The sequence below is a fragment of the Bos taurus genome, chromosome 12 (assembly GCF_002263795.3).
Source record: "Bos taurus isolate L1 Dominette 01449 registration number 42190680 breed Hereford chromosome 12, ARS-UCD2.0, whole genome shotgun sequence".
NCBI classification, from domain to species: Eukaryota; Metazoa; Chordata; class Mammalia; order Artiodactyla; family Bovidae; genus Bos; species Bos taurus.
The window spans coordinates 58,607,908-58,619,636 of NC_037339.1; the positions used below are offsets into that span (position 1 = coordinate 58,607,908).

General features: G+C 35.7%; 1 pseudogene; it reads left to right on the forward strand.

The window, feature by feature from the left end:
- Positions 1–10,070: 10,070 nt before the first annotated feature.
- On the forward strand, positions 10,071–11,243 carry LOC784127 (nucleosome assembly protein 1-like 1; annotated as a pseudogene).
- The last annotated feature ends 486 nt before the right edge of the window (positions 11,244–11,729 follow it).

Here is an 11,729-nt window from a genome sequence, read left to right on the forward strand (position 1 = left end):
TTGGAGCAGGATAGGTGTTATATTTCAGCCTATGTTCTTTTCTGGGTATTCATTCTTGACTGTCACTGGTTATTGGTTGGCATGATTTTAAAGCATTTAACACACATTAAGAACCCTAAAAAGGCCTGTGCATGCTAAAACATTATACTTGTAACTTCATATTTTCAAGTACCTACTTTGTACTTATTTGGCTATTTGATTTATCTTTGATGCATCTCACCATTTATAAAATTTGGAAATTGATTTGTCTATTAAATTTCTAAAGGAGGTAAAAGTAGCTCACCATTTTTCTTCAACTCAAAAGTGTTAGATCTACATTAAGATCATTTTCCATTTCTCTTGGGTCTTTTAAAATTGTGTTCTAAGGTGAGAACAATGAATTATCTGACAGAAAAAGGTTTTACCTGCACTGCCAGCCTTCCAGAGCATGATAAAAGCATTTTCCACAGTTTTTATGCAACCTGTAACGACTGCAGAGCCAGGTAACTGTGACAGACAAGAACCAGACATCACCTTTATTTCAAAGATCACACAAAACAGCAGTGAATCATGAGAAGGGAGGAAGTGAAGGATGAGAACTTCAACTCACTTCATTTTGAAGGGACATGGCTTACATCTGTCTTTCTACATTTGTGGGGCTGGGGAGGGAGTGGGAAATTGGCAAGCTTGCAGTAAACCAGACTTTCTAAAAGGCAAAATGGTTCAAAGGATTACTGGAAACAGTGAATCTTACCATATTAAATGGGTCAAGGATGAGCCTTGAAAACATAAAATTAAGTGAAACAAGCCAAATAAATAAAAGGCCACATATTATATAATTCCACATATATAGAATGACTGGAATAGGCAAATCTATAAAAATAAATGGCTTAATTGTTGCCAGGGAGACAGTAGGGCGAGGCTGCCAATGTATACAGGTTTCTTTAGGGGTAATGACATTTTTTCTAGAAATAAATAGTGATGGAGGTTACAAAACTTTAGTAAATGCAGAAGAATTGTATAAATTGTATACTTTGAAAGTCTGAGCATTGCAATATATAAATTACTTTTTTTTCCCCAAAAAATGGCTTAACACACATTTCTGAAGATGTTAGAAACCAAAAATCTGGATTAAAAAAAAAAAAAATATATATATATATATATATATATATATGTATGTATGTATGTATGTGTGCCCTCCTCCAGGGGAGTTTCCTGACCCAGGGATTGAACCAGCATCTCTTACATTTCCTTCATTGACAGGTGAGTTCACACACACACACATATTTGACTAAATGCTAGGTAGTCTAAATTTTTAATAAGCCCACATATTTTGAAGATGATAATTATTTTCAGACACTTGAAATACCCCTTGTGCTTAGTCGCTCAGTAATGTCCAACTCTTTGTGATCCCATGAACTGAAGCCTGCCAGGCTCCTCTGTGCATGGGGCTTCTCCAGGCAAGAGTTCAGGAGTGGGTCCCTATGCCCTCCTTCAGGGTGAAATACACCTTAAGTGAATGTAAAGTAAATTACATCTAATCCTTGAGCAACATGGAGGGTGATCCATATATAACTTATGTTAATAGTTGATCTTCAGTATATGGGATTCCTCTGCATGTATACGCAGACCATGTATACTAATGAAAAACTATCTGGGTATATACGTGGACCAGCCCAGTTCATACCCACGTTGTTCAGGTGTCAACTTTATGTCAGAAAATAGGAAAGGCAAGAAGTTTTCAAACATATTTCTTTTTATAGTGACCATGGTATTTGAAATCCAGGAGTCCCTAAACTCTAGAAGTATTGGACAAGTATCTAGAAGTACTAAAGAATTTGCCTTTATAAGACAGATGTATAAAATAGTCAGGAGATATTTAAAAAGAAGAGCAAAATGGACCCGTGTCAAATGTTAGTATTTATATTATTCAAGTTTTAGTTTCTAGTATAGATATATACTTCAAGGTTTTAATATTTACCCTAAAGGAGAAAATTCTGTGATTAAAAGAATTTAACTTCTTTTCTTTCTCTGTCACTTTTAGAGATAGGTAATATAAGAAGCTTTGTTTTTTATAAAAATGGCACATTGAAATTGTTTTGAAAATAAAACTATTCACTTTATATGCTAATATTATAGCAAGATGTGCTTTAGTTAAGTATGCTTATTGAAAAGCAATTGTTTCTAGCTTATTAAAAATTTATTTCTTCCCCTTATACATATTCAAAACATCTAAAAGCACAGTAAATTTTTGGCAGTGTAGAACTCGGGCCAAAAATGTGTATTACTTATACAAATTCCTGCTTTATATATTTCTTAGAAGAGATCAATTCAAACACAGCATCTTATTTTTTGTACCTGGATAGTACACAAGTTGGAGAAGGAAATGGCAACCCACTGGAGAATCCCAGTGACGGGGGAGCCTGGTGGGCTGCCGTCTATGGGGTCGCACCGAGTCAGACATGACTGAAGTGACTTAGCAGTACACAAGTTGAATTGCATATAAAAATAAATGTTTTAAATTTTGATTTGCAATTATTTTTATTTGCTTAATTATCTCTTTAACAATTTAAAGTGGAAATGGGATTCAGTATCATGCAGTTAACATTTTAAAACTCATAGTGAAATAAGTAAAGGGAGAAACCTCAAAGGAGAGTAACAGAAGAATAAGACTTTTTACTTTGAAAATATGAACATGGATTTAGGTACCGTTTACTGAGTATGTATTAAACCCTCACACCATACACAAAAATAAAGTCAAAATGGCTTAAAGACTTAAATGACACCATAAGACTCTTAGAAGAGAACAGAGCAAGACATTCTCTGACATAAATTGCACCACTCTTTTCTTAGATTTCCCAAGGCAATAGAAATAAAAGCAAAAATAAACAATGGGACCTAATCAACTTACAACCTTTTAGATAGCAGAGGAAACCAAAAACAAAACAAACAAAAGACAACCTGCGATGTGACCAACAAGGGCATAATTTCCAAAATATACAAACATCTCATACAACTCAACAACAAAAACAACCCAATCAAAAAATGGGCAGAAGATCTAAGTAGACAATTGTCCAAAGAAGACATACAGATGGCCAAGAGATACATGAAAAGATGCTCAATATCACTAATCGTTGGAGAAATGCAACTCAAAACTACAAACAAGTAGCACCTCACACCAGCAGAATGACCATAATTTAAAAAGTCTACAAATAATAAATGCTGGAGATGGTTTGGAGAAAGGGGAACGCTTCTGTATTGTTGGTGGGAATGTAAATTGGTACAGTCACTGTGGAAAATAGTGTGGAGGCTCCTTAAAAAAAAACTAAAACTAGAGCTTACCATATGATCTAGCAAACCCATTCCTAGGCATATATCTGAAGAACACTCCCAAAACACATGTGCACCCCAGTGTTTATACCAGCACTCTTTATAACAGCCAAGACATGGAAGCAACCTAAATGTCCATCCATGAAATGAATGGATAAAGAAGATTTAGTGTATATATATGCAGCGGAATACTAAACATAATGAAATAATGCCTTAGGCAACAACATGTATGGACCTAGAAACTATTATATTAAGTGAAGTCAGAGAAAGACATATCACATGGTATCACCTATATGTGGTATCTAAAAAAATGCTACAATTGAACTTACAAAACAGAAACAGATGCACAGATATAGAAAACAAACTTATGGTTGCCCAAGGGGAAAGGTAGGGAGAGGGATAAATTAATAGTTCGAGATTAGCAGATATACTACTGTATATACAGTAGATAAACAGTAAGATCCTATTATATAGCACAGTGTATATGTGTGTGTGTGTGTGTGTATATATATATATATATATATGTATGTGTGTGTATATATAAAACTGAGTCACTTTGTTGTATACGAGAAACTAATACAACATTCTAACTCAGCTTTAAAAGTTCTGCTTACTTACAATATCAGGTAATCATTTTACCATACATACAACTCATAATCATAAAAAAAAAACAAAAAGCCTGAACAATAAAGCAGTTAAACTTTCCTAAAATCACAGTTTAGCTGTATAACATTTAATGGCATTGCACATTAAGTTACATGTAATGAAATTAAAATATCTGTTTCAATAAATTCCACCATACCATACAACTGATAACACATACCTGTGAAAAAATAAGAAACATAAAAACTACAAAAAAATGTTTTCTCTACATCCAAATGGGGCAAATATTTCTAACGTATACTTCATAAAATTTGATTTTCAAACAAGACTGCAGAGCTATTCTGTAACCACTTACTAAGTGACATATTTTAAATCACCCAGTTGTTAAATTATTATGCTTGAGTCATCTATTACCTACAAAGTTGTTTGGATACACAAGACCTTCCTCTAGCACAGTGACACAAAGCAGCGTGAAAAACCATGGGTGGAACATATTTACACAGCAGGGTAACCTTAAAGCCATTTACCTCAGTTGAAGTAGTGTGATAAGCCATGTTACCGTTATTTCTTGTGAAAGGGACAATATTGCTGTTTAACAAGCCATCCATTAATGAGAATGATGGTAGTTTTATGTGAAATGTATTCATCAAATTTAAAGGTAAAAAGGCATCTTTTCCAGAAGGAAATGTATGACATTGCAAATACACTCCTGTTTTGGAACTACAGACTTGTTATACATATGGATTCTAGATATTGATGTATATCCTCTCAATATAGCTTGAAAATGGTGAAATTCAGTGCTTAATGTTTTATAAATAAGACATTCCCCCTAGGGTTTAAAAACATCACACAACATCTTCCTTGTAATCTGTGTAATTATTAACAGGTTTAATGCTTGTTTTTAACATTCTTCCATTATTTTTCTTAGGACATTAAGGACATATTCTATCATGGTATGTTTCTTTAATCAAGCATTAAAATACACTCTGATACTCAGAATTTTTTCATTTTCTGTGTACACTACCATTAGAAAGACATTACTTTTAATGTGTTTGTTATACAGAAGCCATTCCAGGTTAAAGAATGCTAACAAGATTTTGATACTAAGATAAAGATACAAGTATCAGATTTTGCATTACAACAGAAAACAAGATCAGAACTTAAATAATCCCAACCTAAGCTATCTTATAAATATTTAGGAAACTATATGTCCTTAAGTTGCACCCACAAAAAAATCATTGAAAAAGCATCTCTGGAAATGAAATGGTATTTGTCATTTATTTCATAGCTAGTTGGGTTTCCCTGGTGGCTCAAACGGTAAAGAGTCTGCCCACAATTCAGGAGACCTGGATTTGATCACGGGGTCAGGAAGATCCCCTAGAGAAGGAACTGGCAGCCCACTCCAGTATTCTTGCCTGGGAAATACCACGGACAGAGGATCCTGGTGGGCTACCCTCCATGGGGTCACAAAGAGTCAGACATGACTGAGCCACTAACACTTTCCCTTCACAGCTAGTTTATTGCTGCGATTTGATATAATAATGGAGACAGTGACTTACTCTAGATTGTGCTAGGGTTTATTTTATGGATAAAATGAAGAGCAGAGAATGTATTTATTGGATGTTAATGATACTCAGTCTATATCTAAACTGACTGCCTAATTTTTAGTCAAATGAATTAGTCTTTTTACACCATCATAAGAAAGAGAGGTACAAAAAAAGTGAGAGAGTAAGAGAAGGAGAAAAAGAGGACTAAAGTTTTCATGAACTTCATGGAGTGGAGCTAAACCTAGAGAACATGTTGTTACAAACTGTTTCTCTCCCAATTTAACTCAAAGCAGTTTGTCAAGATTCGTATCTTTTATTGAAGGAAACTGAAACTTAGAACAGCAATGCCCATATTTATAGCAAGTGTAAATAATAAGCCCGACTAATATACATCAAAGGTAGTCAAATATTCTAACAATTTTTATTGTTCTGTAATTGATTTTTGTCTCCTGTATCCTCAAGCTTACATCTACAGGGGGAAACTTTTGCACAAAGAAAACAACTGAAATGGAGAGTGGAAAAGTATTCCCGAGTTTATTTCCTTTTCTGTATCCAACCCCTTGTTTCTCATCCTTTGTTTCCTTAGTCAATTAGGAAGGAACTACATGTGAAAGAGTTATCACTGATGGTAGAGCAGTCATCCATACCGAGATGGGCCAAGACATCAATACCTTTAATGACTTACCTCAAAGAGCACTTCTTAAATTAACGTAAAATAAGTCCTGGAGTTCCTTAACAATTTTTGGTAGACCATAGTCAAATTACATTAGTATAATTCCCTCAAACAAAATTTTGTAAAAATACAGGAAAAAAAAAATATATATAGGCATTGTTTGTTTTACTTTAGTAGCTAAGCATGTCCAATTCTTTTACTACACACCAGGTTATGGATTGTAGCCCACCAGATTCCTCTGTCCATGGGATTTCCCAAGCAGGAATACTGGAGTGGGTTTCCATTTTCTTCTAAAGGGGATCTTCCTGACTTAGGGATGGAACCCACAACTCCTGCATTGGCAGGTGGGTTGTTTACCACTGAGCCATCAGGAAAGCCCATATATAGCATACATTTTAATATTTAAACAGTATTGGAATTTCAAATACTGTTATACTAATTTTTTGTTGGATAATATTTATATAGTCTTTTAATTTCCATTTTGAAGCCAAATGGACATATTTTAAACATCATTTTATAGTTTCAATTAAAATATTCTTTTTTTTAATCTTCTATTCAGTTGAATAAACTTGTTTATTATTCTCAAACCATGACTACCTAAAATGAAAAGATTATTTTATTTTGTTATTAGCATTATTTTTGCTTTCTTTCATGTTTGGTCATTTCTTTTCCAGCTTACTTTATCTTAGAAATTCTCATTTAATACACTATGAACTTCAACTTCCAGTTCTGGATATGAACATATCCAGAAATGGATATGATATTCCTCATAAGCTCACAACCTTTATAGTCCAATCTCAAGAAAATTTCACATCATTTAGAGCTGGTTCTGTTGTTAATAGAATCTCAGAGAGAGTGTGATATGAATTCTCTAGGTAATATGATGTCAAGAATACTGATTTTTATACATCAAGAATACTTCTTTTTGAAGTTGCACACATTCTATAATGTGTAACACTAGCAAAGTAAAGCTCAAAATTCTCCAAGCCAAGCTTCAACAGTACATGAATCATGAACTTCCATATGTTCAAGCTGGATTTAGAAAAAGCAGAAGAACCAGAGTTCAAACTGCCAACATCTGTTGGATCATTGAAAAAGCTAAAGAGTTCCAGGAAAACATCTGCTTTACTGACTACACCAAAGCCTTTGTGTGGATCATAACAAACTGTGGAAAATTCTTCAAGAGATGGGAATACCAGACCACCTGACCTGCCACCTGAGAAATCTGTATGCAGGTCAAGAAGCAACAGTTAGAACCAGACATGGAACAAGAGACTGGTTCCAAATTCAGAAATGAGTATGTCAAAGCTGTAAACTGTCACTCTGCTTATTTAACTTATATGCAAAATGCCTCATGAGAAATGCCAGGCTGGATGAAGCACAAGCTAGAATCAAGATTGTCGGGAGATATATCAATAACATCAGATACACAGATGACACCACCCTTATGGCAGAAAGCGAAGAAGAACTTGATGAAAGTGACAGGAGAGTGAAAAAGTTGGCTTAAAACTCAGCATTCAGAAAATGAAGATCATGGCATTTGGTCCCACCACTTCATGACAAGCAGATGAGGTAACAATGGAAACAGTGAGAGATTTTATTTTGAGGAGCTCCAAAATCACTACAGATGGTGACTGCAGCCTTGAAATTAAAAGTCACTTGCTCCTTGGAAGAAACACTATGACCAACCTAGACAGCATATTGAAAAGCAGAGGTATTACTTTGCCAACAAAGGTCCATCTAGGCAAAGCTCTGGTTTTTCCAGTAGTCATGTATGGATGTGAGAGTTAGACCATAAAGAAGGCTGAATGCTGAGAAATTGATGCTTTTGAACTGTGGAACTGTGGTATTGGAAAAGACTCTTGAGAGTCTCTTGGACTGCAAGGAGATCAATCCAGTTGATCCTAAAGGAAATCAGTCCTGAATATGCTTTGGAAGGACTGATTCTGAAGCTGAAGCTCCAATACTTTGGCCGCCTGATGTGAAGAACTGACTGTTGGAAAAGACCCTGATGCTGGAGAAGATTGAAGGCAGGAGGCAAAGGGGACAGCAGAGGATGAGATGGTTGAATGGCATCAACGACTTCATGGACATGAGTTTGAGCAAACTCCTGGAGTTGGTGATGGGTAGGGAAGCCTGGCGTGCTGCAGCATATGGGGTTGCAAAGAGTCAGACATGACTGAGTGACTGAACTGCCTGACATTCTATAATTATGTGCAAAATGTTTATTATATGTAATATTTGAGTAGTGTCATTGCATCTTTTGAGATGCAGGACAACATGGGTGATCACAAGAGGAAAAGGTTTGGCATGGAAGCTGGGTAGACAACAGTCACAACTATAGGCACATTCCTGACCAGAGCTATTGAGGAAGCACCTATCAATTCATCTTTTAGTATTTGCATAAATGTCATTACATTTCTGCTTTAGCATAAAGCACATACAAACATTACTATTGTACTTTACAAATTATCAGCATCCTGTCCACTAACTCAGTTAATTGCCACCAGGTATCAATGTTTGGTTAACTTTAAAATGCTTATTACATTCAGAATTATTTACTATTTAAGGCAATACCTAAGAGTAAGTGATTTTTTCCCATAACTAGACATATAAATATTTGAAATAATAGATCTTGATCAAGTCATTTAACATTTTCCACCATTGTATTGAAGTTGGAAAGTGGGTGTTCATGACTTGGAAGCAAAACTGATACTTCTTTCAACTTGTTTTTTAAAATACATAACCTTGTAATATAAAATATTGTCATTCTTAAAGATTTAGTATGCTCATTGAATAATCTAATGGTTTGTGTAGACTATATAAGCATAATACAAAATCAGTTGGTTTTTCATTCAATATTCATTTCAGTTAGTTAAAGCTTTGTGTATGGCGGCAGGGCTCAGTTATGTCTGACTTTGCAGTCCCATGGACTGTAGACCGCCAGGCTTCTCTGTCCATGGAATTTTCCAGGCAAGAATATTGGAGCAGGTTTCCATTTCCTACTCCAGGGGATCTTCCCGAACCATGTATCAAACCCACATCAGCAAGAGGATTCTTTACCACTAGGTCACCTGCGAAGCTCAATTAAAGCTTTACTTGGTTCCTAGTTGTTTAAAAAGTTAGTTACATAGTTTGTGCATGCACTTCTTATGAACCATTAGTTATTGGGAGAAAATATTTAAAACTAAAACTTTGATATAGATATTCATGTGTAGCAAACACCATTGAAAAGGAACCAACTACTGCTTTCTGGAAAATGATGTATAAATTTCACACAAAAAATGTTACCATATAAAAACATGTTATATGATTCCATTTAGATAAAGCTCCCCCCAAAAATGAGGGGCTTCCTAGGTGGTACAAGTGGTAAAGAATCCGCCTGCCAATGCAGGAGACACAGGTGTGATCCTGGGTCGGGAAGATCCCCTGGAGGAGGAAACGGTAACCCACTCCAGTATTCTTGGCTTGAAAATTTCATGGACAGACAGGCATGGTAGGCTATAGTCCATGAGATCACAAAGAGTTAGACATGACTGAACATGCATGCCCTCAAAAACAAATGAAAGTAATATATGGTACTGGAAGTTATGCTAATGGCTGATGCCTGGAATGCAGCATGAAAGTGCTTTTAGAGACTTGGTGTTCTGTTTCCTGAAGAATGTGGTAGTTATACAGGTGTAAGACATCAATGCCATGCATTTGTGCATGTTAAAGTTAATTAAATTATTGGAATCAGAGTGCTTGTTTTAAAAAATCTTACCCAAAATGAGGTATAATGAATTTTTGAACTTCTTTCTAAAAGATATAAAAATACATTGTCTTCTTACATTAAACACTTGATCAAAATAAAACATGGATTTTACCACATGGGATATATTAGACATAATAGAAACATAAGTGCTTCCTCCAATTACTATTATTAAAATGATATTTATGCTTTTTTAGCGCCATCTGCTCGCGGCGCCGCCTCCTGCTCCTCCCGCCGCCGCCCTGAGTCACTGCCTGCGCAGCTCCGGCCGCTCGGCTCCCCGCGCTCGCCACCGATATTTGGCATTTGTACAACATGGCAGACATCGACAACTTGCCTAGGGTAGTTAAAAGACGAGTGAATGCTCTCAAAAACCTTCAAGTTAAATGTGCACAGATAGAAGCCAAATTCTATGAGGAAGTTCATGATCTTGAAAGAAAGTATGCTGTTCTTTATCAGCCTCTGTTTGATAAGCAATTTGAGATCATTAATGCCATTTATGAACCTACAGAAGAAGAGTGTGAATGGAAACCAGATGAGGAAGATGAAATTTCGGAGGAGCTAAAAGAAAAGGCCAAGATTGAAGATGAGAAAAAGGATGAAGAAAAAGAAGATCCCAAGGGAATTCCTGAGTTTTGGTTGATCGTTTTTAAGAATGTTGACTTGCTCAGTGATATGGTTCAGGAACATGATGAGCCTATTCTGAAGCACTTGAAAGATATTGAAGTGAAGTTCTCAGATGCTGGTCAGCCTATGAGTTTTGTCTTAGAATTGCACTTTGAACCCAATGAATATTTCACAAATGAAGTGTTGACAAAGACATATAGGATGAGGTCAGAACCAGATGATTCTGATCCCTTTTCTTTTGATGGACCAGTAATTATGGGTTGTACAGGGTGCCAGATAGATTGGAAAAAAGGCAAGAATGTCACTTTGAAAACGATTAAGAAGAAGCAGAAACACAAGGGACGTGGGACAGTTTGTACTGTGACCAAAACAGTTTCTAATGACTCTTTCTTTAATTTTTTTTGCCCCTCCTGAAGTTCCTGAGAGTGGAGATCTGGATGATGATTCTGAAGCTATCCTCGCTGCAGACTTTGAAATTGGTCACTTTTTACGTGAGCGTATAATCCCAAGATCAGTGTTATACTTTACTGGAGAAGCTATTGAAGACGACGATGATGACTATGATGAAGAAGGTGAAGAAGCGGATGAGGAAGGGGAAGAAGAAGGAGATGAGGAAAATGATCCAGATTATGACCCAAAGAAGGATCAAAACCCAGCAGAGTGCAAGCAGCAGTGAAGCAGGATGTATGAGGCCTGAGGATAACCTGCATTGATCTACCTTCTGCTTCCATGGAAAGGATGAATTTACATCATTTGACAAGCCTATTTCAAGTTTTCTGTTGTTTGTTTTGTTTTTGCATCCTAAAAATAAAAATGTCATATAATTTAAAAAAATGATATTTAAGAAGTATTAAGAAATTTTGTTCAAAATTTTAAGATAAAGGGATATTAAACATTTATTAGCATTACATAATAAAACAAAAATACACTAAACTGTTAAGTTACTACATTAAGATTTTTTTTCATACCCTATGCTTCTTTGTATCTTTAAATTTTCTGAAATTAACGTTATAACCTAAAACCATGTCATAAAAATGTTCATTTCCATTTACCTATTGATTCTAAAACTAGATTTTATTCTGTGTAAAATAATCTGCTGCTGCTGCTGCTAAGTCGCTTCAGTCGTGTCCGACTCTGTGGGACCCCATAGACGGCAGCCCATCAGGCTCCCCTGTCCCTGGGATTCTCCAGGCAAGAACACTGGAGTGGGTTGCCATTT